The following is a 13282-nucleotide window of genomic DNA, read 5'->3' as shown; positions in this document are numbered from 1 at the left end:
GGAATGTTTAATAAACTTGGTCCTTACAAATATCCAGGGACCACTCAATTAACTGCAATGGTAATCACAAAAGTACAGCTTTTCTAACCCACCACACTGTATTTGCTTTGAAACCAGTGCTTAGCATGCTGGATATGAAATGAGAACTCTGATTCTATGCAGGGAGATACAGATGTGAAATGCAATGTTACCAGTGTCCGTGAAGCCAAGTGGGTTAGCTTCAACAAGAAGAGCCCTAACTGTTGCCATCAACATTCCAAGGGTCACATGACCAACCAGGAAATAAAGGAGAGGAAAAATGAAAGTGCATGCATTAAAATTTTAATTTATTTTTTTCAGAATTTCATATATATGTATATTATATTTTGGTCATATCCAATTCCCCTTCACCCCCTTTCCCAATCATCCACTATTCTCCCTTTAACACATTTGAAGTTCATGGATTATTTCAAAAGAAATGCAGAGTCCGCTCAGTGATGTATGTATGTGCATGGGTATCTGGAGCAGGGTTAATGATTATGTGCTAGTTGCTTTTTGTCAACTTGTCACAAACCTAGACACATGTAGGGAGAAGACACTTCTATGAAGAAATTTTCTCCATCAGATTGGCCAGTAGGCAACTCCTGGGCATTTCCTCGACTATGATTGATATGAGAAGCCTCACGCTGTTGAGGCACTACCCGTGGACTGGGGGTTGAGGGTATATAATTGAGTCATCTGGGTAAGCCATGGAAAGCAAGCCAGTAAAGAGCACTCCTCCATAGTCTCTACTTTAGTTCCTGCCTCCAGGTTCCTGCCTGAGTTCCTAACCATGACTTGCCTTGATGATAGTCTACAACTCTCATCATAGTATCATATATGTTTAAACATTTTCTCCCTGAGTTGAATTTGATCATGGTGTTTATAATAGCAGAAGAAACTTAATGAAAATGGCCTCTCAGGGACAGCACCCCTGAAGAAACTTCCTTTCCCAGCAGCCATCAGTTGCCAATAGCTTATCAGCATGGGAGAGAACTTCAGGGGACCCTCTCCCATCCATGGGGGAATTTTAATTGCCTTGATCTTCTCCAGATTTTGAACATGCAAAACCTGATGTGAACACGAATGGCTGCTGTGATTGACTTCCTGCACACCAAGGCACTGAAAATATGTCGCCTTAGAGTTCATTTTTTTTTTTGAGACAGGATATCACTGTGTGGTACAGACTAGCCTCAAACTTGTGATCTTACCCTAGTTTTCTACTAACACCCATGTTAGGATTAAGTCATGCACTGGCCTGCTCAATCTGAAAACGCACTTGCATTGTTTTGTGATTTTTTTTCTTTTAGTAGCCACACTTCACCTTCACAGATGAGACTTCCGTGCAAAAATAACTGTCAAGATTTTAAACCCCTCTTGGTCCAGCACCTACACTGGACTGGTCCCTGTCCAAGTAACTGAGACCTGCTGACCAGCTTTCCTTCCACCACTCTGCCAGGATAAGATGTAGGCTTTGTAGACCACCTTCTTTTCTACCACTAAACACAGTTTCTACCCTTGACAAAGAAGAACTAAATAAATACCTGTTAGTGTAATGGGCAGTAGCAATAATGTAGAAGCCTTTCCTGCTCATAAACATGAAATGAATTACTTTTAGCTTGAATAATAATATCATGAATGGAAAATCATAATCACTGCATGTTTCTAGCATGCTCAGATTGGCGTAAACAACTCAAGAGCCTTCAACCCATTTTATCTTAGGTTGAGTTTGCTGACTTCTGCAACGTAAAGAAATAAGTCACAAAGCATACCTTCTGTCTGTGTAGATTTGGCCTGGGGTTTCAGAAGAGGGAGATTTCATAGAAAAACTGCTTATCTCCCAACTCCTTACTGTTCAACCAGAGTGAAGCCAGAGCTGTGATGCTTGTACCATTATCTGCTTGCACAAGTTCAGCACGTGTGGTTCTGTGTGTAAACAGAACCTTATGTTATCTCTGCCTCCCACTGGGTCCTTACACCCCTCTTAGATAACAGCACTTTACCTGACACTTGGCCCTCCTTCCCACAGTTACCCTCTCTCAGGGCTGGCTGCTCTAAGGGCTTGCAGATGAGGTCTCATTCCTATCAGTACCATACTGTACATGGACAGTGTGAGTGTAAATGCTGTCCCCGGGCACCCATGCTAACCTGCAAGGTCTGAGCAAAGGCACCCTTGGGACTTTATATTTGCCAGAATACAAGGCCATGTGAGCAGGCTTTTGGACACGATTTCTTGGCCTATTCTCAGCACCAAAGAGTGGCCTCAATGTGACATTTAACAAACCAGTGTGTGGAACCTTCATACTTACCTAGCTGACTTTGCTTCAGATCTCTAGGTGAGGTAAAGGACACCAGCTTATCCACGTGTGATCAAACTTTCTTTATTAGGTCACCTATCTAGACTCTTTGTTACAAATGCTATTATCTTCTTCATGCTCTGGTTAATATTATTTACTGAGATTTGCCAATATATTCTTGAAAGGAATAACCACTAAAAGTATTTAGAAAGAATAGGCAGTCAACCACTGAAGAGGTATTAGCCATGGGTTAATCTTATATAAAGAAAAATATAGATTCACAAACATCCATAACTTGCCCAAGGAGGGGTCACTTGAGATGAAGATCAGAATCTATACAGTAGTCATCAAGAATTTTAAGGATCCACTAGGAACTATTTGTAGTTTCTCTCCCCTCTGTGGTGCAGAATGTCACATAGTACTGTCTTTTAAAGGCTGCAGTCGAGACGGAAGCTGTTTCTTTACAAAAGCAATGTGAGCCGTTTTAGCCTTAGACAGACAAAGAGAGAATACAATATATTTGTTCTAAGATCTCCAGAATGCAGCAAAGGGGACAGATGGAGTTGCTTCCCACTCTATTGTAAGTTAAGAGGACTGAAAGGAATACAAACACCTTCAGCCGGCATTCTTAGAGATTTGGAGAAGTTAGGGATGGTTCTGCTACATACTTAAAGACACTTTCATGCCACATCACCAATACCTTCCCTTTGTAAGAGTTCATTATTCATTTACTATAATCTTGAGTGTGTGTGTGTAAAGCTTATTTTAGACTGATGTAAGAGCATTGCATGAAATTCAAGCCTGGTTAAGAAACCAGTTTCTATGAGTTCACCTGAAACATGGATGAGGCCTAAGAAGGTTCTCTATGCTCTGCTCAACCTCCAGCTACAGGCATGGACCTGGTGCCTCACCAGGACTGCTCCACTTTACAACAAGCATCATTAAGCAATGGAAGTCTGCTGATGCTAGCAGGCTTTCAGGAGTATGAGAATCCACACTCAGCCCTCATCAGGGTTTATGCTGCAAACGAACCTTTACCCTCCTCAACCCCAAAGTTCACATCCAGTTCTTTGCTCAGTATTTCTGAGGAGAGGCCAGTTGGAAACTTCTGGGACTTCAAGAAGGCATCCAAACACTGATGTGGGCCAAGGATGAGTGCTGTCCAAGGCATGGGTGAAACTCCAGAGAGATAAAAGTAAGGCTGAAGAATTTTATCTAAATTTCTCATAATTACAGAGAAAATCACATTGGAGGAACATTCAAATATGATAAGAAATAATAAGGGGTGTAATAAAGGACATTCACTTGAAATTTTAGGCATCAAAATGAGGCTCTGTATCTAGGTTAACTGGAGGTCAAGTTTGAATTTTCTTCTACTAATTAATAATTCATCCAATAGTTTCTGCCTTTTTCATGAATATTTTCCTCACATAGCCATTTACAAAATAAAGGAGATGAACTTTCAAAGAAGGAAGTACAAAATGTCTACCACCTTCACTTCAGATATTGTTTCAACACCATAATATTTCAGCACCGTCATAGGTAGTAGGGTGAAGAATAGTGAAGTTTGAAGTTAGACATTGTGTGTGTGTGTGTGTGTGTGTGTGTGTGTGTGTGTGTAATAACTTAGTTTATTTGATTTTCCTTTGTTTTTATTGGTAACGACAAATAATAACATTACTAAAGAGTAGACCCTCCTCTCAAAAACCTAACTTCAAACTTTATAATTTTTAATCTATGACAGCTAAAATTTGAGAAAAACCTTAAAGTTTCTGAAATATACCTTAAGATATGACTTATCACCACAAATTTCCACACCCCAAATGACATGTTCAACTTATAGAATGAAAATCTCTACAAAGTACATCCCATATCCTGATAATCCTTGCATTTGTCACAGAGAAATTATTCCTATTTTTATAATGGAAAGAGAAATAGGTCGGCCTGAGGCCTGGGAAGAACTACCAAGTAGTAATGAGAAATCGCCTTCCTTATCTTTGCAGTCCCACATTGCAAGAGGCAAAATAGGGTTGTGAAAATTCTCTTCACTTCCATGTTCACTTAACAAATATTAATGTGAAACCAAAGCACTTTTCATGAGCAAAGCACAATGTTGAGCAGTGGGCCTTGTTAGAGAATCTATTCTACTGTGAAAGACAGAAATTAAATGTAAAGTTGATTTGAACTTGATTAAGACATCATATAAGGGATCTGAGTCTGTAGTAGAAGGAAAACTCCTAAGGAACTCATCTTAGTGATGCTCTAAGGATGGAAGGAGCTAGTTATATAAAAGGAAGAATATTGTATCAGTTTGCTGTTTGTTCCTGGGACAAAATGTTGACAAAAACCAACTTAGGGGTAAAATGTTTTCTTGGCTTTCATGTCCCAGGTCTATCATTGAAAGAAGCCAAGGCAGAAACCCAAACATGGCAGTAGCCTGGATTAAGGAATGGAATCAGAGATGGTGAAGGAATGCTGCTGACTGTTTTGCCTTCCATAGCTCACACAGTTTGCTTCTTTTACTCAACCCTGGACCAGCTGCCAAGGAGTGGCACTACTCACATCTATTATTAACCAAGAAAATGCCACAAAGACTGACCTACAGCTAATCTGATGGTTCAGTTAAAGTTGTCTCTTTCTAGCTTTGTTGATTTGATAATACTAACCAGCACATAAGTGGTCCAAGTACAAAGACTATAGTTTCAATCACTGGCACCTAAAATAAAATGAAAATAAACAACCGTGTATGAATTAGAATGTCCAAATTCCAAAACATTGACAGCTGGCCAGGATATGGAGGTAACATTTCTACAGGGCATGGAGAAGAAAGCTTGGCAGTTTTTCACCCCAACCATAGAATCCTACAATTATATGCCTTGGTACCTTGGTATTTATCCAATAGGAGATGAGAACTCAGTGAACACACAGACCTCCACATGGATGTTTACTCAGTATTGTGCAAACGTGGGAGCAACAAAGATGTCCTTTAGCTGTGTATCTCCAACCAAAGGATGTTTTTCAGTGCCAAAATGAAATGAGCTATCAAGCCACGGGACAGCATGGCAAAGACGTACATATTGAAGATGCTAAATGAAAATGGTGCCTACTATTTGATTCCAACTATGTAACATTCTGGGAAAGGAAAATTCTGAAGACAGCAAAAATGATCCGTAGTTTCTGAGGAGGAGAAAGGGAGGAGGAGGCTAAGCAAATGGTGTTGGAAGCTCTCTGGTTAGTCTTGACAAAGACCACACTCGAGATTAAGAAAAGTACTTTTGCAAAATGTTCTGTCGTGTCAGAGAATCCATGTGTAAGTCTAGACATTCTTTTATGGTAAAGCTGGTTAATATTTCCTAACACAGAAGCATGGACCACTTGACATACTTTCCATTACTTTGAAAAACACCTGCTCCCTTGGTACAACTGAGACATATGCATACAGCAGCATGCTAACCATAGACAATGTAGCCTGGTAATGCCTAAGACTTTACACAGAGGAGTACCTATGATTCGATTATTGAAGTTACAACAGTTAAGATACCACTTAGTGCTGGGAGGAAATCGAACTGCTCAAAGGAGCTTTGTGTCATTTAGCAAGGCTGTCTGGAAGGCTGCAGACCATGTACATGATCACCAAGAACTAACATTTGACTGATAAATTTGTAATTCATCTCTTGCACATTGAGGAAGGAGATCACCAATGTTTTCTCTGGGATTTCTAATGCCTGTGGTCCATAGGGTGGTTGACCTCAGTCGGGCTTGTGGCATGGCTTCTTATTGACCATTCAAGCTCCTGGTGATCTGACTTAACCTTTGTGACAGGATAATACAAATAAGATGCTTCAAAACAGAGCTCTTAGGATCCGGATTTTGTGTAAAGAGGCAAAAGCATACAGGGTTGAATCTTGAGGTAAAACAGAAGCCAGGCTTGCGGTAGTCAGAAATTCCCCAGCCATATTAACACCATTGGGTATATTTGGGATAATTTCCAGTGTTCCAGACTCTGTTCCTTTTGTATTTATGCAGAAGGTTATCTGTTTGGTGAAGTCATCAAGGCCACGTTGATACAAAAATATGTAGCAATAATAATCATTCTCCTTTTTACCACCCCACTAACCTCTCTTTTCTTTTTTTTTTCTTTTTTTTTCTTTTTTTTTTTTTCAGTGCTGGGGACCGAACCCAGGGCCTTATGCTTGCTAGGCAAGCGCTCTACCACTGAGCTAAATCCCCAACCCACTAACCTCTCTATTTAGCAAAGTGTCCTACATCTGGAAATTTCTAGCCAGCCTTGGGTGTCATAAAGAGCCGATTGGAATATAATGAACCCCTTGCACTTCTTATGCTGCCTTGAACTTTCCCACAGTCTCCTGAATCCAAGCTCCATTCAAAATAAATCAACTATCAGAAACATGTTTTATCCAACTATCATCACAGCAGACTTGGACGAGACAAATCAATAGAAGCAAAAGAGTCCATTAAAAAGCACAAGAATCAGAGACCCACTCCTTTACATACTTGGAAAGCCCATAAAAATACAAAAGTGAAAATTATAATATATACACAGAGGTCCAGGTACAGGCCCTGGGCTTGCTGGCTCAGTCTCTGTGAGAACATAAGAGCCTTGCTAAGTTGACTTAGAGGACCTTCTTCTGGTGTCCTCCATGCCCCCTCGGCTCTTAGACTTTTTCTGCCTCCTTCTGTACTGGGTTCCTTGAACTCTGAGGGGAAAGATCGGTGGAGATTTACAACTGTGTGTTTCCCCTCCACACCCTCTCATATCTGGCTGTGGGTCCTATATTTGTTTCCATCTGCTGCAGGGGGAAGCCTTTCTGATCTGAAAAGGCACTGGTCTATGAGTATAGCAGACTATCATTAGGAGTCATTCCATCGCTGTCTCATTGTCGTTTTATTATGTTATGTTTTGGACCAGTAGTATCTGAGTATTTTGTTTTACCCTGGGTTCCTGTGTTATCTAGTCTCTGGTCCTTGGGAATTCAAGCAGTGTTAGGATTTCCTGGAATGGAATCTCATGGAATGAACCTTAAGTCTTTTTTTTTTTCAATAAGTCAGCACATATTCAGCTATCTCAGCTCTTTCAGTGCCAAGTCTGACAAAGTTTGGGCCAAGCAGTGCTTCTCTTCATGACAAACATCCTCTCTGCCCCATGGTACTCATCCCCACTGCAAACTCTGTGTTCATTGGTTCATGTTTCTACTCTCCACAGATAAGCTGAACAAGAGCATATGTCTCAAGAACATGATCAATTTCTGTATTAGGACACTTATCATGTTCTCTCCAATAATGCCAAACATCAGCTTGAGAGTGAACTACCTCTTGTAGACTTCATCCAAGAGTCTATATGAAGTTTTTCTTAAAAAAACAATCTTATTATCACTGTTATTGGATATAATACCATAAGTGACAAAGAAATGGGGTTCTATTTCTTAATAAGTTTATTCTGTCAGATCACTGGCTTACATGCCATCTCTATATGGAAGCTGTTACAAGTCTGATTGTTTTATTTTATTTATTAATTTTATAACATTTCATGCAATGTATTTTGATCTTATTCACGTCCACTTTTTCCTTTTAAAAAAAAAATGAGTGCAATTTGTGTGTGAAGCCATGCACTGGAACAAGTTGGAAATGACATCAGGCAAGTTTAGTTTTATAGTAGATGACGACAGCTGGTCCATCTTTGGAGAATAATGCTGCAGATTGATCAGCCCTAAACAGGACATCTGTATCACATATTTCCCTCTCAAGGCTCAGCAATCATAGAGTAAAAGGAAGTTATAAGGTAAGAGCCAGAGGTTGGGATGACCACAGAAGCTCTGTCTTCTGGATACAGCAGGGGAATTGCACACATGTAATCTCAGCAAATGTGAAGGCATGCACAATACCTGTGTGAGAACAAGCCAGACAAAATCCTAGCATTGAGGAGGATGATCACAACCCACCCTTAACTGAGCAGCTACTGGCAAGTGATATCTGCAAGTGATATCTGCCAGTCATATCTGCAAGTCATATCTGCAAGTCATATCTGCTAAAGGGGGAGAGTTGGTTGCTTTTAAGAACACTAAAGCATAATTTTACTTGAGAGGAGATAGGAACCTAATTTCTCTTTTCAACTCATACTTCTCCTTTCTGTTACTTTGACAAGGCATTCTAGGGTCACTTGTAATTCTCACCCTGTAATGGGAGCCAAATATTACAAGGAAAGTGTGTGCAAAAACAAGAATGTAAGGACAGCTTGAGGGCTAGAACATAGGTCCTTGACTCAAATGCCAAGAGATTTTTCCAATATCAGCTTTTCCTCTGGCACATTTTTCCAGTGGTCTATCCTATCACAGTGCCACATGACAATTTCTTTGCCAATCAAATCTGCATCATAATTGTTAATAAGCAAAATAACATTTAATTTTTATTGTCTATTTATCTGTTTCTCTTTAGTAAAAATGGCATTCCTTGTGTCCTTTTTTTCTATTGGTTAAAAGGCCTTTTCCCCATTTGTTTTTATGTTGGTAGATGATACAGATAAATGAATCATAAATAGACTGAAGATATCCAGGTAGAAAACAGATACATGCATACATAGATGGCCGACAGAAATGTAGGCTGGTTTATACCTCAGCGATGTGCATTGCAAATATCTTCCTGTTTTTTCACTTTATGCTAATTTTCTCAGATTGGTTGATAAGCAAACGTTTTTAATTTCCATTGAGGACTTGCAATGAATGCTTTTGGTGTCCTGATGAAGAAATCCTTCCCAACTTCAAGGGCAGGGTGATTTCATCCACGTTGTTTCTTACTTTAAAGCTTTGCCTTTGACATTTAAGTTCTTGACCCATCTGGACTTAATTTCCCTGTAGCAAGAGATAGAAATCTATTTGATGAATTCCTTGCAGGAATATATTTCCTTAGTTCTACATATTATGCAATCCTTCCTTTGAACAGTAACCTGCAGTAACACTGTCACCATCTATCACAGTGTTATCTGTACTTTGGGTCTCTCTCTGTTGCATGGTTTCATTCATTCACCTGTCCTCCCTACTCTACAATCAATTCTGTACTGTCATTAACAGATAACCTTGGCAACATCCGCCTTGGTTCTCTATACACAGGAAATGCTTTGAGGATGGAGAGTGGATCCGTGTGGTTGCTAGCTCTTTGAGAGCTTATTGTCTGGCACCTAGGATGTTGTCAGCCAATGCTTGCTCTGGGTATTTTCATACATGTTGGTTCTCCCATCAGTTGTGAAGGCTTCCTTTTCTTGAGCCTAACAGAGTAGATGGTAATTGAACTACTGGGGCGAGCATTTAAATGGTTCACTAAAGACTAAGCCACTACTGCCTCATTCAATGTGGCTCCTGTTATTAAAGCACTGAGTCATTATAGAAGAATCTTTCTACTCTGTAGTCACCTTTGTAAAGCCAAAGCCACATAAAAATGACATGCAAAATCAGTCATTCATCATGTTTCATGATGCCCGAGATTTAGAGAAGAATTCTCTGACATAATTCTAGTAGCAAGCACTTTAACTACCTATACCTGTTAAATCTTCCCAGTGGATAAGAACAGGCCAAACACACTAGGCTTCATATTCCTTGAGTAAGGAATATTTGTTCTTTACATTCCCGGACTCATAATTCTGCCACTGCACTTGAGAGCATTTAAGCAATGGCCTGAATGAGGATCCAGTGTACAGATGGCCTGAGCAAGGATCCTGTGCAGACAAAATCCTGGGCCACCATGAAACTCTGTAGCCTGAATGTCTGTGGGTAGTGCATCCCACTTCATGCATTGACTCATTAACCTGACCTCAGTTTCCCCTAACTTAATCCCTGTGTTACACTCAGTAATTCAAAATGTTCTTTCCTCTCTCTAGTATCTTACTACAAATGAACTCTGTTTGATATTCTTGTTCTCTGAAGCCTATGGATACTTATTATTAAAGTTCAATTTTTTTCTACTCTGCTCTACTCTGATGTTCTCACAATATTAGAATGATAATGGTTAGATGCTAATGGTTACTATTAATGAATTTTATTACCGGAGATACAACAACCTAAATTTCATCACACGCAAAAAAAAAAAAAATCATTCTTCATTCATAAGGTACATGGGGACCATAATTAAAAGGATCTGAGACTCAGTATATTTTAATAGTGTAGAGATTAAAAAGAAATAAAGATCCAACAAAACTCACATTAGTATAGTCATTGATAACGACTATAGCAATCATTAAGTTCATTCCTAAGAAACTGACTCAAAAGCAAAGAATGATGAGTTGCGGGACTCTACTCTCTGATAAAATCTAGCACATACTTCTGAGTATATAGAAAAGCTCTGCTCTGAAACAAACCAGCAAGACTTGTGAGATATAAACACAAGCCTGCTATTGGGTCTCATAGTACTCCAGATGTTTGATATTACAGTGTTGAATTTCACAGATGAAAAATAAACAAGAGTAAGGGGCTAATATGACGTGCAGGAAATGTTCTGGGGCCAGAACAAGGCCCAGACACAGACTCCTGACTGTAAGACCTCATTCACCTTCTTGGTTCACAAAAAGTGAAAATTAAGTTTACCTTATACCAAGACATTGGCCAACCTTTGACCAATATGTATGGTAGTAATGCCGCAAAAATACAGAAATGCAACATTTTATCAACTTTCCCAAAAGCTAAATTTCCAGATTTAAAAACAAAACAAAACTAGCAGCTCTCACAATAAGGCCAGGGTAATAAAGGAAAGTACAAAATGAGATTCATGGGTTTTTTTATATGAACAGAGAGAAGGATCAGTGGCAAAAAATAAACAATAAAAATAAAAAACAACAACAACAAGAAACCAAACTTGCCATGTGAGCCCAGGGATCTGAGGTCAGATTAGAGGGGCCATAACCATAAGCATTGATCACTTTTAAAAGCCTCTTTAATATCTCTGCTTGAGCACATGAGACCAGACACTAGACCCATCCCTGGCCTTACTTTTTTCAAATGTTGAAACCCTCGCTTAGATCTCAGGTGCCATTCTCCATTGGAAGATTTTCTAGGCACACAAAAGACTTATTACACTTTCCAATAGTCTTAGGTAGCTCTTTGTAACTTCTCTTCCCCATTCTTCTAAGTCTTTTCTGACTTGACTAGATGCTCACTGCTGTCCCAACCCTGACGTCCCAACCCTGTTATAACCTGTGATACTGTCCTCTCTCTTAAAGATTAGAAAAGAAAAAAATAGTAAGACTTTGCAATAATCTTGAATTGAACTCAGGTTGAATAGATTTCTTTTCCAAGCACGTCTTGACCTTAGAAATTTATTTTTAATGCAATAGTAAGGAATTTAAATGTAGGCTTTTGTTCTAGGCCTAAGAAGACCATGTGTTTTTCCATAGATCCCTTTCCTAGAATGTTCTTCCCTCCCATTCTCCAAGTACAGCCTTGGATAGTCTGATTTTTACCTCCTTGTGGAAGTTTCCAGATTTCTACAGACAGAAATGGGGGTGCTTTTAGCTTGTAGAACAGCTGTTGTCATGTAGTATCCAATGAATAGATACCTAAAAGGAATATATGTCTGTGTATCCCAGACACCAACACAAGAATAGCAGCTCAGTCTGAAGGAGACTGCATTGGGTGGATTTCAACAAACATGCATAGTCGAAGGACAGGCCTAAGTAGGACTCTAAGCTTACAGATCTATGCTGTGGGACCACATGAAGTGAAGCAGAAGCTGGTGAGAAAGGAAGGCTAGAGAGAAGGCAGAATGAATGTGATGTTTCTTAGGGGACCCTCTCATGGGACAGCAAGAGAGCAGCAGGGCTAGGATGAGGGCAGAGTCCAGGAGAAGGGCTTCAGAAATGACATGGCCCCAGTCACCTAGGTTCCTGCAGAACATGAGGAGAATTTTCAATGGGTTTTCTTGTGTTTAAGTGGACGTGGTAAGCAGAGAGCAATAGAATTTCATTTGTATTTTAAGAATTTCATGAATGGAAAGTCAGTCTTCCTTCTTCACCCCACTCTTTTTCTCACTCAACAAATCCTGAGGCAGTCTCTCCCTGGAAACCTACTAGCCAGAGAATCAGATAAAATATTTTGACTCTCCTTCCCATCCTCCAATTTTAGTCCCCCAGTCTTACCCAAGCTTTGTAGCAGTCCATCTGCTGCAGCCTTTCTACCCCCTAATCTCAGGGGATTAGGCAGATCCGAATTACGTCTTTCCTTTGTCATCCCCATATTTTTGTCTCAGTATTGTCTGCCAACAATCAAGACAGTCTGTACACGTATGCATGTGCACGTGCACAGGTACTTATGCCCATGTGTGTGCGTATGCCTGTGCACATGTGTGCCTGTGTGCATGTGTGCGTGTGTGTGTGTGTGTGTGTGTGTGTGTGTGCGCGCGCGTGTGTGCGTATGGGTGTGTATGAAGCTGCTGGCCTCACTGACCAAGAAATTCTATCCTTATGGCAAACCCAGCTTCCCTTCCTTCTGTGGATTCCCAAACCCCCTCCCTCCTATTCTATCCCCAACACTGCGTGTCAACTGCCAATACCTAGAAACAAGTTCTACCCAGGATCTTCAGTTGTCCTACCTGGCAGGACACAGAAGCACTCCTTACAAGGTAACCCACAACCATAAATGCTCCTAAGATCCATAAAGGGCAATGGAAAACAAGGAGCAGAAAACCAATCCAACAAGAAAAGCCCAGGGGATATCAATACTGACAATTGCAATCATGCTAAACCCAATGTCTAGACCCCAGAGTAAAACCACAATGAATAACAGTCAGGACAATATTTCTCCACGGAGGATAGCAAACTACACTATAGTAGCCTACACTATAGTAGGCTCTGAGAAATGCAATACAGCTGAAGTATAAGACAAGGACTTCAAAACAGCTATTATGAAAATGAAAAAGGAACTTAAAGGAGCTGTAAATATATCCAATAATGAAATCTATGAATACAC

The sequence above is a fragment of the Rattus rattus genome, chromosome 11 (genome assembly GCF_011064425.1).
Source record: "Rattus rattus isolate New Zealand chromosome 11, Rrattus_CSIRO_v1, whole genome shotgun sequence".
Classification (NCBI taxonomy): domain Eukaryota; kingdom Metazoa; phylum Chordata; class Mammalia; order Rodentia; family Muridae; genus Rattus; species Rattus rattus.
This window is presented reverse-complemented; position numbering follows the sequence as displayed.